The following is a 13,134-nucleotide window of genomic DNA, read 5'->3' as shown; positions in this document are numbered from 1 at the left end:
CTTTGAGAAAATTATGCAGGAGCACATCTTTGAGGGGCAAGCAGGGGAGTGTATGCTTAGGGGCAACCAACATGGGTTCATTAGAGACAGGTCCTGTCAGACCAACCTGGTAGCCTTCTATGACCAGGTCACAAAATCCTTGGATGCAGGTGTCACAGTAGAGGTAGTCTTTCTAGACTTTAGAAAGGCCTTCGACACTGTCTCTCACCCCATTCTCATTAAGAAATTAGATGACTGTGGCGTTGATGCCTACACAGTCAAATGGGTTGCACATTGGCTAAAGGGCCGCACCCAGAGAGTGGTGGTGGATGGGTCTTTTTTGACCTTGAGGGATGTGAGCAGTGGCATGCCCCAGGGCTCAGTCCTTGGGCCCACACTGTTCAACATCATCAGCTATTTGGACGAGGGGTTGAAAAGCACCTTGTTCAAATTAACAGATGACACTAAAATGTGGGGAGAAGTGGGAACGCTGGAGGAGACGGACAGGCTGCATCTAGATCTAGACAGCTTACAGGGGTGGGTGGATGAGGACAGGATGGGATTCAATACTGACAAGTGCAAGGTGCTGCACCTGGGGAGGAAGAACCAGCAGCATACCTACAGCCTGGGGAACTCCCTTCTAGTCAGCACAGAGGCAGAAAAGGATCTTGGAGTCATTATTGATTCCAAAATGAACATGGACCGCCAATGTGGGGACGTGGTCAGGAAGGCTAACTACCCCTTGTCATGCATCCACAGATGCATCATAAGCAGGTCCAAGGAGGTGATCCTTCCCATCTATGTGACACTGGTCAGGCTGCAGTTGGAGTACTGCGTGCAGTTCTGGGCGCTGCACTTCAGGAGGGATGTGGACAGCATCGAGAGGGTCCAGAGGAGGGCCACTCGCATGATCAGGGGGCAGCAAGACAGGCCCTACAAACACAGGAACCTGTTCAGCCTCCACAAGAGAAGGCTGAGAGGGGATCTGGTGGCCGTCTACAAACTGGCAAAGGGGGACCAGCAGGCATTGGTAGAGTCCCTGTTCCCCTGAGCACTACCGGGAGTAATGAGGAATAACAGCCATAAGTTGACTGAGAGTAGATTCAGGATAGATATCAGGAGGTACTACTTCACAATCAGGGCGGCTAGGATCTGGAACCAATTTCCAAGGGAAGAGGTACTCACTCCTACCCTGGGGGTCTTCAAAAGGAGGCTAGTCAATCACCGAGCCGGGGTCATTTGACTCCAGTATTCTTTCCTGCCATGGCAGGGGGTCAGACTTGATGATCTACTCAGGTCCCTTCCGAACCTACCTACTATGAAACTATGAAACTATAGTTTGGTGTTATCAATGAACTTAGTCAGTTCACTTCTTATACCAGAGTCCAGATCATTTATAAAGACATTGAAGAGTACAAGTCTGAGACCAGAGCCTTGGGGGACACCAGTGGTCACTGTGAGCCATGTTGATTTGGATCCTTTAACTACCACTCTCTGAGTTTGATCTCAGAGCCAGTTCCCCAGCCATCAGACTAGAGGGTAGTCGAGGCTGTACTTCCCCAATTTTTCCATGAGGACATCACAGAACACCAGGTCAAAGGCTTTTTTAAAGTCCAAATATATGAAAGCAACCTCTTCCCCTTTGTCCAGGTGATGTATCACCTGGTTGCAGAAGGAAATGAGATTGGTCAGGCAAGACCTGCCTAGAACAAACCCGTGCTGGCTGTCTCTCAGAATGTTGCCTTCTGTTAGCCTGTCAATAATGATCTATTTAATATTTTTTTCCAAGATCTTTCCAGCGATTGAGGTCAAACTGATTGGCCTGTAGTTCCCCATATCTTTCTTCTTCCATTTCTTGAAGATAGGCACCATATTAGCCCTCTTCCAGTCTTCAGGTACTTTGCTTGAGTGCCACAAGTTCTTGAATATCCTTGCTAGTGGCCACGCTATGTTGTCTGCCAGTTCCTTTAGCACTCTTGGGTGCAATCTATCCAGACCAGGATTTGTGGGTGTCCAGCCTCTCAAGGTGTTCCCTCACAAAATCTATGCCAATGGTGGGTGTATATTCACTCTCACCCTGGTCATCCTGCATTATGTCAGGCAGGGTGGTTCAATGATGCTCTTGCAGTTTTTTTTCAACTTCCTAAATATCTGAATAAGGACTTTTTATTGTCCTTGATTTGTGTAGGTGGATTTTTAGTTGGATAGAACTGTAAATACCACTTTTTCAGTATGGATACTTGAAAAGGAACAGAGCTCCCTCTCCCTCCGCTTCTCAGGTTTCTTTTAATTATTTCCTTTGGCTCCAGAATCACACAGCTAAGGACATACAGAATATTCCTTCACCAAAAGAAACTGTATGAGATACAAAGTACCATATTTGATCTCATACAACATGCACTTTTTTCTAAAAATCAGCTCTTTGACATTGTTGTGTGGATTCTATCTGAGAATTATTGAAAGAGCAGTTTCTGTCAGTTACTGGGCAAAAATAAAATACAGAAAAATCTGCATCTGACCCAATGTGCAGAACAATGAGCAGGCTTGGCTTGCTAGCTGCTGCTACTCAGTGGGCATGTCTACATGTGCATTTTACTGCAGTCGACTAGCTCTGCAATAAAGCATCATCATCTATACATACACAGTATGTGTGGATTGTGACAGTATTAGAGCACAGTAGATTATATGTATGGGGGGTTGCACATACTTTAGCATTCTTGTGCTCAAGCTAGCCCCTCCAATTCCTGATGCCAGCACCCAGAGCCCAGGGCTGATCCCCTAAGCCCCCTGCCAGACCAGGATGCCTCTATCCCAGCTCAAACTGTCGGGCACAGTGTCTGTGGCAGAGTTTATCATGTAGCCTGAATGGTACGTGTAGATGCACTCCATGGGTGCATCTACATGTGCACTTTGCTGTGGAGTTGACTAATTAGTTCTGCAGTAAAGCATCACAGTCTGCACATGTGCTGGTATTAGGGTGCAGTAAAATAATTGGCTCTGCCATAAGCTAGTACAGTCAGAGACAGTACTATCTTATGGCACAGTAATTAACTGCACTAAAATGCACATGTAGCCAGTGACTGGGGATGTAAATTGTTCCAGCCAGCCTAGCTAGCTGGTGGTCTGCTCCACCCTGGCTCAAATTGCTGCTGTGCTGGTGCACGTGTAGGCACTGTGCCTAGGAGCACTTTACTTCAGCTTAGATTGCTCCAGAGTTTATTGCATAACCTTAATTGTATATGTAGATGCACCCTTGTACTTACTACAAGTGGTGGGGGGCACATTTACACATGCAATTAATTCAAAGCAATCAACTCCAGCAATTGCTGTGCTGGTGTTTATTGCTTCCAAATGCATTACTTGAATGTGTGCCCAGGACTGCAGCTTTTTGAGCTGGGTTGGAGTAGCCCTGGCCGGCAGGGGGCCCAGGGATCAGCCTGCCAGCCCAGGCCTTCTCCTGCCTGACCCAGTGTGCTACAGAGGGGTTAGCTGAGGCACAAGGGTGCTTCAGTGCAGGGCTGACTGGCAGCACCCTCATGCCCCAACCAGCTGGGTCAGCATTTACACATGCATTGCTGCACACTATAAAACTCCGCAGCAGGATAGTACTTGTATTTAAAAGTACTACCCTGCTGCAGAGTTCATTAGTTTACTGCAGCCTAATAGGGATCCATGTGTAGATGCTGAGATGTTTACCGTGGAGCTAATTAGGCAGCTTGTGTACCCACACCTGGTAAATTAGGTCAATCCTATGTACATGCACCCAGAAATACCTTTTTTCCTTCATTTTGCCTTTCAGAAACAAATTATTTTATTCTGGAACATATTTTATGTAAGAAAATATAGTTAGAGCCTATAAATGGAGATAAATAATGGGGTGCAGATGTACTTATGGGATACCTACAATTAACTTAATTTGGGAAGATTTATGCATATTCTGACTAGCCTTCTTAGAGAGTAGTGGTGGAAAACTCTATGTATTTTTAAGCTGGAGTTTGATAAGTTTAAAAAAAACCCAACACATTAGGAAAAGTACTTGCCTGCAGTAGCAGGCACTGTCTTGTCTGATCCAGAAGTTTTTTAATAGTACTAAGCGATATCAAGGGGAAAAAAACCACATACTAAAACCAAATCAATTAAATCAAACAAGGTAGTGCTGAAATTACATAAAAATAAATATGTAAGTACATACTATGCCAATGCATTTGCCATTATATTTATATTTGGTCTTCTTGAAGGCCCCCACTTAGAAAAAGCAATCTTTGTTCAGATAGCATTCAAGCACATTTCTATGTGATTCAAGACCACACTGTTTAAAGGGTACACTTAGTACTCTTTAAGTCTAGTATGATTAGGAGCTTTCAATGCTATTTATACATATTTCCTTATGAGACTTAAAAATGACAATCAAATCACATTAAAATTACCTAGCTACTTTCTATGCCCCAGAAAAGAATTCCAGGCTCTGTCAAAATAATTTTATTGCTAAGTCTGTCCTGTCCTTCCAGTGTCACTGAGTTATCTTTCCAGCAGTCATCTGGAGAGTAAAGATGTATTCTGATTTTGCTTACAGGATCCTTTCAGTTCCAGAAACGTCAAATGATATCCAAGCAGAAGTTTCCAATCATAGTTTGTTACCAACTATTTTTAATTATTGTTGATACCTTGGGCCAAAACAATATCACTTTTGCATTCTGAAAATATTTACCTGTAGCATCCAATAATATCTGAGGAGTTCTAACATTTGGTGCTTTTTACATACGTAAAGTAAGATAACCTTTGGAAGATTTGAAATTACATGTGCCTTAATGCTGTAAATTATGGCTTCATGGTAGGGGGTAGTTTGCACAAAGCTCAGTTTCTCCTCATTTAAATAATTTGTGCTCATGCAGTGTAATATAGCAATTGTATACTGTTAATTGCGAAGTAGTATATTATATATTGTAATATAAATCCATTCTACCTCCTTCCCCTCAGATTGAGTGAAGCTGATCCATAAAAAAAGGTCCTCCAAAGGCAGCTGATCTGTGGAACAGACCTGTGCATCTGTAACAGGGCTAGGTGTAGTGCTTTTGTCACAGCTACTGCAACCCCCCCCCCCCAAAACAAAACAAAACAAAAACAAAACAAAAACAAAATAACCCAAAGCAAAAAACCCAAACAGGCTGGTTTCCTTACGGCTGGCCCATTAGAGGTCAAATATGCCTCGAGCAGCCACTGTTTTTTGGTGATGTCCAGCTTTATGACTCAAAACACTATTTTGTCCATGATAATGGGCTGGAGAGTAAAAGTGTGAAAGTGTTTCCAAATTCCAGAATTGTCATTTTTTTCCGGTCCTTGACTATTTATTCCACATTATATTTCAGGACAAATCCCAGAAAATATAAGGAACAGCAACAGAACAAAGGAGCATGAGATATGCACTAGGGCTGTCCAAAATTTCTCTTGTTGTTTCAATTTGACACTGTTTCGACTCATTTCAAGCTCAAAACAGTGAAATCGAAACAAAATGAAGGGCTTTGAAACAGCCTTGAAACAAAAAAAGACTAGTTGAAATGTTTTAAAAGATTCTAAACATTTTGAGTTTCAAAGCAGACAGCAGCCAGGTGGTGGGAAGCAGGGGAGAACCAGGGCTGTACTCCCTGTGACTCTGCAGCCCCATGTGGCTCAGCCAGGAGTGCAACCCTGGCTCTCCCTGCCTCCCATGGCCAGGCTGTGGGAAGCTGATCACAGCGCAGGGGAAGGAAATGGAGCCTGGGCTCACTTCCCATCCCCAGCGCTAGATCAGGCTGGGGAAAGCAACTCAGCCCAGCTGGGCTGAGCTCCCATCCCCAGCACTAGATCAAAGTGAACTGAACTGAGTTGCCATCCCCAGTACTAGATCCCTAGCACTAGAACTCAACCTATCAAAGTAAACTTTGAGCTGATCCCAAAGTAAACTGGGCTGAGCCCAGCAGAGTTCCTTTCCCCAGCCCAATTGTAGCACTGGGGAGGGGAACTGAGCGATCGGGCTCAGTTCCCTTCCCCAGCTCCCTGGTCCCAGGTGGCAGCACCCGGCTTCCCTCCCTCATCTGACAAGCAGATCAGGGGCCTGCAGCCCTGGGGGGACTGGCATAGCCCCTGCAGCCCTCCCAGGATTGCAGGCCCCCAGCTGTCTGCCAGATTAGAGAGTCTGTTTTGAGCTTCCCCATTATAGTGTGTGGTCGAAACAGCGTCAAAACAGTGTCACGGTTTCGACGAAGTTAAATGGAACAGCGGCTTTGAGTTGAAATTAAATTAAAAACAAAACACTGTTCTATCAAAGCCTCAAAACTCAAGGTGAAATAGAATGGTGCCATTTTGCACAGCCTTAATATGCACCCATAATATTGACTCATATTAGAAGAAAATCTTAATAGAAGAAAGACTGAACCATGTGGAAGAACTGATCTGTGACATGGACTTCTGGGATGGCTGCAGTGCCCAGTCTAATACACAACCTAGTTCAGTACAAACTAGGCTCCCTTTAGAAGGCAAGCCCTAACTAATTTTTAGCATTATTCTGGAATTATATTCTGATTTGTGTCCCTATGCTGAAATTTTAATTCCTTTTCCAATAAGAATTACATAACTGGGCATGTTTGAATTTTTTTTTTTATTATACATTATATAACTAGAAGAGCTGGTACATTTGCTGTCCAAGTTGTTTTTAAAAGAGAGTTTTCATGGGTGTCTTTTCAAGATCAGAAAAAGTGGTCCCTTATAATTAAAGTGTTGCCGGAATGCATTGTCATGTAAATTTACTCTTACATTTTTGCAGCTTATAAAAGAATAACTAATTAGTTTGAAAATTGGAACATACCCCCCATTCCCTTTTCCCAGTACAAAACTTTCTTCCTGGATTTTCTTTTTGTTTGTTTCCCAAAAGAAAGCTCTTTTCAACCTATCACCTGAGATCTCACTTTCTAATGAACTTCACATTATATTTTACCCTAATATTATGTTATTGGATTTCCTGGCTAGAACAATTTACTTCACTTCTGTAAGATGAAGAGATAGTGGAGGAGACAGAATTTACACTTTTACTGTGCACTTTGTCTAGACCCCTTCTGTAAAAATAATTCAGCAGACAGGAAGTGATAAGAATGCAGCATCTTGGCCTGGTATCCACATAAAAAAGGGAGATTAAAATAAAGAGTGTACAAAGAATAATCATTGAAAGGAGTCCAGGACTGGAGAATATGCCTAATGAGAAATTTAAGGAATGTGGTATGTTTACCACCTCAAAAAAGAAAAAAAAGGAGATTAAAGGGTGACTTCATAACAATGCACAAGGAGAAAAGACTAGGTACTAATATATAATACTCATATAGTATTAAAAATAACAATGAAAATTAATGGCAAAAAGTTAATGCCAGAAAAAAAAATACAAACAAGGTACATATCTCCCATTATGGTAGTGGTACTATTTTTCATAGACATTAGGGCTGGAAGGGACCTCGGAAGATCATCGAGTCCAGCCCCCCGCCCAAAGGGCAGGAAGTCAGCTGGGGTCATAGGATCCCAGCAAGATAAGCATCCAGTTTCATCTTGAAGGTGTTCAATGAAGGCGCTTGAACGACCTCCGGTGGCAGGCTGTTCCAGACCTTGGGGGCGTGGACAGTAAAGAAATTCTTCCTTATGTCCAGCCTGAAATGATCTTGTAGTAGTTTGTGACCATTCGACCTCGTCATCCCTTGGGGCGCTCTGGTGAACAAACGTTCCCCCAGATACTGGTGGTCACCCCTGATAAACTTGTAGGTGGCCATCAGATCACCCCTGAGCCTGTGCTTTTCCAGGCTAAAGAGCCCCAGGGCTCTCAGCCTGTCAACGTAGGGTCTGCTTCCCTGACCTCTGATCATGCGCGTGGCTCTTCTCTGGACTCTCTCAAGCTTCTCCACATCCTTTTTGAATTGTGGAGCCCAAAACTGGACGCAGTACTCCAGCTGCGGCCTCACTAAGGCCGAGTACAGGGGGAGAATGACGTCCCGGGATTTGCTTGAGAAGCATCTATGGATGCAAGCCAGTGTTTTGGTCGCTTTACTAGCCGCAGCATCGCATTGCAGGCTCATGTTCATCTTGTGATTAATGATGAACCCCAAGTCTCTTTCTTCCATAGTGCTAGCCAACATAGCACTGCCGAGCCTATAAGGATGCTGCAGGTTCTTTTTCCCAAGGTGGAGAACCTTGCATTTATCAGCGTTGAACACCATCAGATTCTCGTCCGCCCACTTGCTGAGCCTGTCCAGGTCAGCCTGGATCATCTGCCTGTCTTCTGGTGTGGATGCTTTTCCCCAAAGTTTGGTGTCATCTGCGAACTTGGCCAGTCCGCTTCTGACTCCAGTGTCCACATCATTAATGAAGATGTTGAACAGTATGGGTCCAAGGACAGAGCCCTGGGGGACCCCACTGGTCACAGGACACCACGATGAGTGACTTCCATCAATTACTACCCTCTGGGTCCGACCCCAGAGCCAATTTTCCAGCCAGTGGATCGTGGAGGACCCAAGGCGTCAATTGGCCAGTTTCTCTAAGAGATGATCATGGGACACCAGATCGAAGGCTTTTTTGAAGTCAAGATATATGACATCAATCTCATCTCCCTTGTCCAGGTGATAGGTCACCTGGTCATAGAAGGAAATGAGATTGGTCAAGCAAGACCTACCCGCAACAAACCCGTGCTGGCTATCCCTTAAGATGTTGGCGTCGGCCAGTCCATTAAGGATGGCCTCTTTAATAAACTTTTCTAAGATCTTCCCCGGGATAGAAGTCAGGCTGATGGCCTATAGTTAGCCGGATCCACTTTCCTCCCTTCCTTGAAGATAGGCACCACATTGGCCTTCTTCCAGTCTTCGGGCACTACACCAGAGTGCCAAGAGTTTTCAAAGATCGCGCTAGAGGCTGGGCTATGATGCTCGCCAGCTTCTTGAGTGCCCTGGGGTGAAGATTGTCAGGGCCGGCTGACTTGAAGGTATCCAGCTTCTCAAGATGTTCCTTCACGAAGTCAGCATTAATGGAGGGCAGGGGATCACCCTCACCCGGACTTCCCGGCCCTGTAGCGGGCATGGGCGTCCCATGGGGCTGATGAAAGACCGACGCAAAGTACCTATTTAATAGGTTGGCTTTTTCTTGGGCGTCAGTTGTCAGTTGCCCCATCTGGTTCAGCAGGGGTCCAACGTTGCCCCTGCTTTTCCTCCGGCTCTCCACGTATCTGAAAAAAGGACTTTTTATTGTCCTTGATGCTCAAAGCTAGCTGGAGTTCAGTTGCAGCCTTGGCTTTCCTGGTCAGCTCCCTACAGGACCGTACCAGTGCAGAATAATCCTCCTTGGAGGTGACTCCCATCCTCCATCCTTTGTAGGCCTTTCTTTTTAGCCTCAGGAGGTCTGCTAGGTCCCTGGAGAGCCAGGGTGGCTGCTGTGCCCTCTTGCTGCCTTTCCTCCGAGATGGAATAGACTTATTTGGGCATTGAGGATCACTCCCTTGAGGAGCAACCACTCTTCTTGAACTCCCCTCTCCCTGTGGTCACAGTCCCTTAGGGCCTCACTGACAAGCCTCCTGAGCTTGTCAAAGTCGGCTTTCCTGAAGTCAAGGACTTGCGTGTTGCTGACTGACTTGCCAGCTTTTCGGCGGATGGTGAAGGTGATCAGCTCGTGGTCGCTGTCACCCAGCTTCCCATCGATCACTAGGTTGCTGACTAGGTCATCCCCAGTAGCCAGTACCAGGTCGGGCAGCACTTTGCCTCTCGTTGGCCCATAGACTTCTTGAGCCAGGTAGAGGTCATCCACGCACGAGAGGAAGCTCTGTGACCACTCAGATTTTGCTGAGCGATCCTCCCACGAGATGTCCGGGTAATTGAAGTCACCCATGACAACCATGGTCCTGGAGCAAGCTGCCTCAGCCAGTTCCTGGGCAAACTCCTGGTCAAGCTCAGGACTTTGGGTGGGAGGTCTGTAATAGACTCCCACCATTGTGTCCCCTGTGCCGTGTTCCCCACGGATTTTAACCCAGAGGGTCTCCAGCCGTCCATCCTGGTCGCCAATATCGGCTTGCAGGGACGCATAGCTTTCCTTTTGAGTAACTGCTGGAACAAAATATCAGGAAAAGTGGTTTCTTCAACTCTTGATATAGTCATATTAAGCCTGGAGGCCTCTCAATGGGATATACTTTAAGCAAACTCAAAGTATTAAACTAAAGATAGAGTCTAGTGGATGAAGTGTAAGGGACTGGGTCTATGAATCTTCAATATCAACAATGTAGGATGAGGATATGTTTTCCTGGTTCCTTTTCTGAACATTGCTCTCAATCCAATTTTGTGAAGAGTAAAGAATACCATTATCTTATCATCTAAACATATGACTTCAGTTTGCACCAGTGTGTCCTTAATTTCCCAAACAACATGAAATCCATTTAAATTGTCTCTTGCATGCCTACCAGGCATAAATCCCACCTGGCCATCTTTTATTAATTTCCCCCACTACTTTGTTTAGTCTCTTTGTAATTATCATTATAAATATTTTATAGTCTATATTTAAAAGTGAAATTGTTCTGTAAACCCTGCATTCCTGAGTGTCTGGTTAGTTTAACAATAAGAGCTAAAAGTACCCTCACTATTATTAAAAAGTATTATCTGTATTATGGTACCCTATGGGATCCAAATTAAGATTAGGGGCCCATCATGCTGAGGATGAAATACAAAATAAGTTCCCCAAAGAACTACTACACCAAGCTAATGAAACAGACCAAAAAAGGAGGGAACAACATGTCTGTCCATCAAAGGCATTTCTATTGCATCCTGTCCTAGAGTATCTATTTACCAATCTATGGATCTGGTTTGAAGTACTAAATTGTATTTAACAAATTTACCAGAAACCCTAATCCTGCAATCTGAAACCTTATTCCTCTGAGTAGTCACATTTAATTTAATGGGATTTTATCCATTTCCATACAAATTGTTGAGTGCCGCATAAGTTGCCAATGGGTGGGTGCATCTACACATGTGCTTTATGGCAGGGTAGACTAATTAGCTCCACTAATTAGTAAAGTGTTATTGTCTACAGGTGCACCAGTTTTAGGGCACAGTAAATTAATTAACTCCACTTTAAGATAGTACTGTCAGAGTACAGTGGAGTAATTAACTGCACTGGAATGTACTGATGTAGATGCTGACCAGGGGCATAAAATACACCCAGTCAAGTCAGCCATCTGCGGGGGAGCGGAGGGCTTGCTCTGCCCTAGCTCAAATTGCTGCCGCCCCAGGAACATGTGTAGATGCACATTGCAGAATTGGGGGCTGTATATTGACCTGACTATTCACACACAGAATGAAAGCAGAACATTTCCATTCACACACAGCAGAAAATTTACTTGAAAGGGGCCTTTTCTGCATTTGATTTTCAAAATATATTTGCTAATGATTTACAGTCCTCCAGCCAGGAATGCACACCTGCTGAACAAAAGATTGTAGCATACATTAATTTCCTGTCCTACAATCACATTGTTTATGCTTTCATTTTCAAGATTGTTATCAATCACTTTGCAGGAGAAACCAAAAAAGAAATCTCCACCTGTTCAAGTTACTCTGATTTATGCAAGTTCCTGCATTATGCCACCAATATGCCTGTTCCTGCATTATGCCACTTTTCAAAAGATCAGTGAGAATATCTTTATTAGGTGGTTTGATGCATTAAATTCCACTGGACCCATCCATTTAAGTTGCCTTGACTATATTTTCCTACTGTATTTCCAATTCATAATTTTGTTTTATAACTAGAAGACATTTTTTTAAGGGCTCATTATAATTTATTTTAAATTATTCCCACCCTACCCCAAAACACAAAAACATTTCTTGATATATGAATTAACTTCGCTTATCCTGGGGTGAATTTTTATAGAGAGGATGCCAATGGGCTTTTCTCTGTGGCCATAGGGGACAAGACTACAAACAATGGCCTCAAGCTGCAGCAGAAGAATATTAGGTTGGACATTAAAAGGAACTTTCTGACTATGAGGATGGTCAAACATTCATAGATTCATAGATTCATAGATGTTAGGGTCAGAAGGGACCTCAATAGATCATCGAGTCCGACCCCCTGCATAAGCAGGAAAGAGTGCTGTGTCTAGATGACCCCAGCTAGATACTCGTCTAACCTCCTCTTGAAGACCCCCGGGGTAGGGGAGAGCACCACCTCCCTTGGGAGCCCATTCCAGACCTTGGATACTCGAACTGTGAAGAAGTTCTTCCTAATGTCTAGTCTAAATCTGCTCTCTGCTAGCTTGTGGCCATTGTTTCTTGTAACCCCCGGGGGTGCATTGATGAATAAATACTCACCAATTCCCTTCTGTGCCCCCGTGATGAACTTATAGGCAGCCACAAGGTCGCCTCTCAACCTTCTCTTGTGGAGGCTGAAAAGGTCCAGTTTCTCTAGTCTCTCCTCGTAGGGCTTGGTCTGCAGGCCCTTGACCATACGAGTTGCCCTTCTCTGTACCCTCTCCAGGTTATCCGCATCCTTCTTGAAGTGTGGCGCCCAGAATTGCACGCAGTACTCCAACTGCGGTCTGACCAGCGTCCGATAGAGGGGAAGTATCACCTCCTTGGACCTATTCGTCATGCATCTGCTGATGCACGATAAAGTGCCATTGGCTTTTTTGATGGCTTCGTCACACTGCCGACTCATGTTCATCTTGGAGTCCACTAGGACTCCAAGATCCCTTTCCACCTCTGTGCCACCCAGCAGGTCATTCCCTAGGCTGTAGGTGTGCTGGACATTTTTCCTCCCTAGATGCAGCACTTTGCATTTCTCCTTGTTGAACTGCATCCTGTTGTTTTCTGCCCACTTGTCCAACCTATCCAGGTCTGCCTGCAGCTGTTCCCTGCCCTCCGGCGTGTCCACATCTCCCCATAGCTTTGTGTCATCTGCAAACTTGGACAGAGTACATTTGACTCCCTTGCCCAAGTCACTGATGAAGACATTAAAGAGTATCGGTCCAAGGACCGAGCCCTGCGGGACCCCGCTGCCCACACCCTTCCAGGTCGAGACCGACCCATCCACCACGACTCTCTGGGTGCGACCCTCTAGCCAATTCTCCACCCACCGGACTGTGTAGTCATCCACGTCACAGCCTTTTAACTTGTTCAC

This window comes from Alligator mississippiensis, chromosome 1 (genome assembly GCF_030867095.1).
Source record: "Alligator mississippiensis isolate rAllMis1 chromosome 1, rAllMis1, whole genome shotgun sequence".
Taxonomy (NCBI): Eukaryota; Metazoa; Chordata; order Crocodylia; family Alligatoridae; genus Alligator; species Alligator mississippiensis.
The sequence above is the reverse complement of the archived record's forward strand: the minus strand, read 5'-3'. Positions refer to the sequence as shown.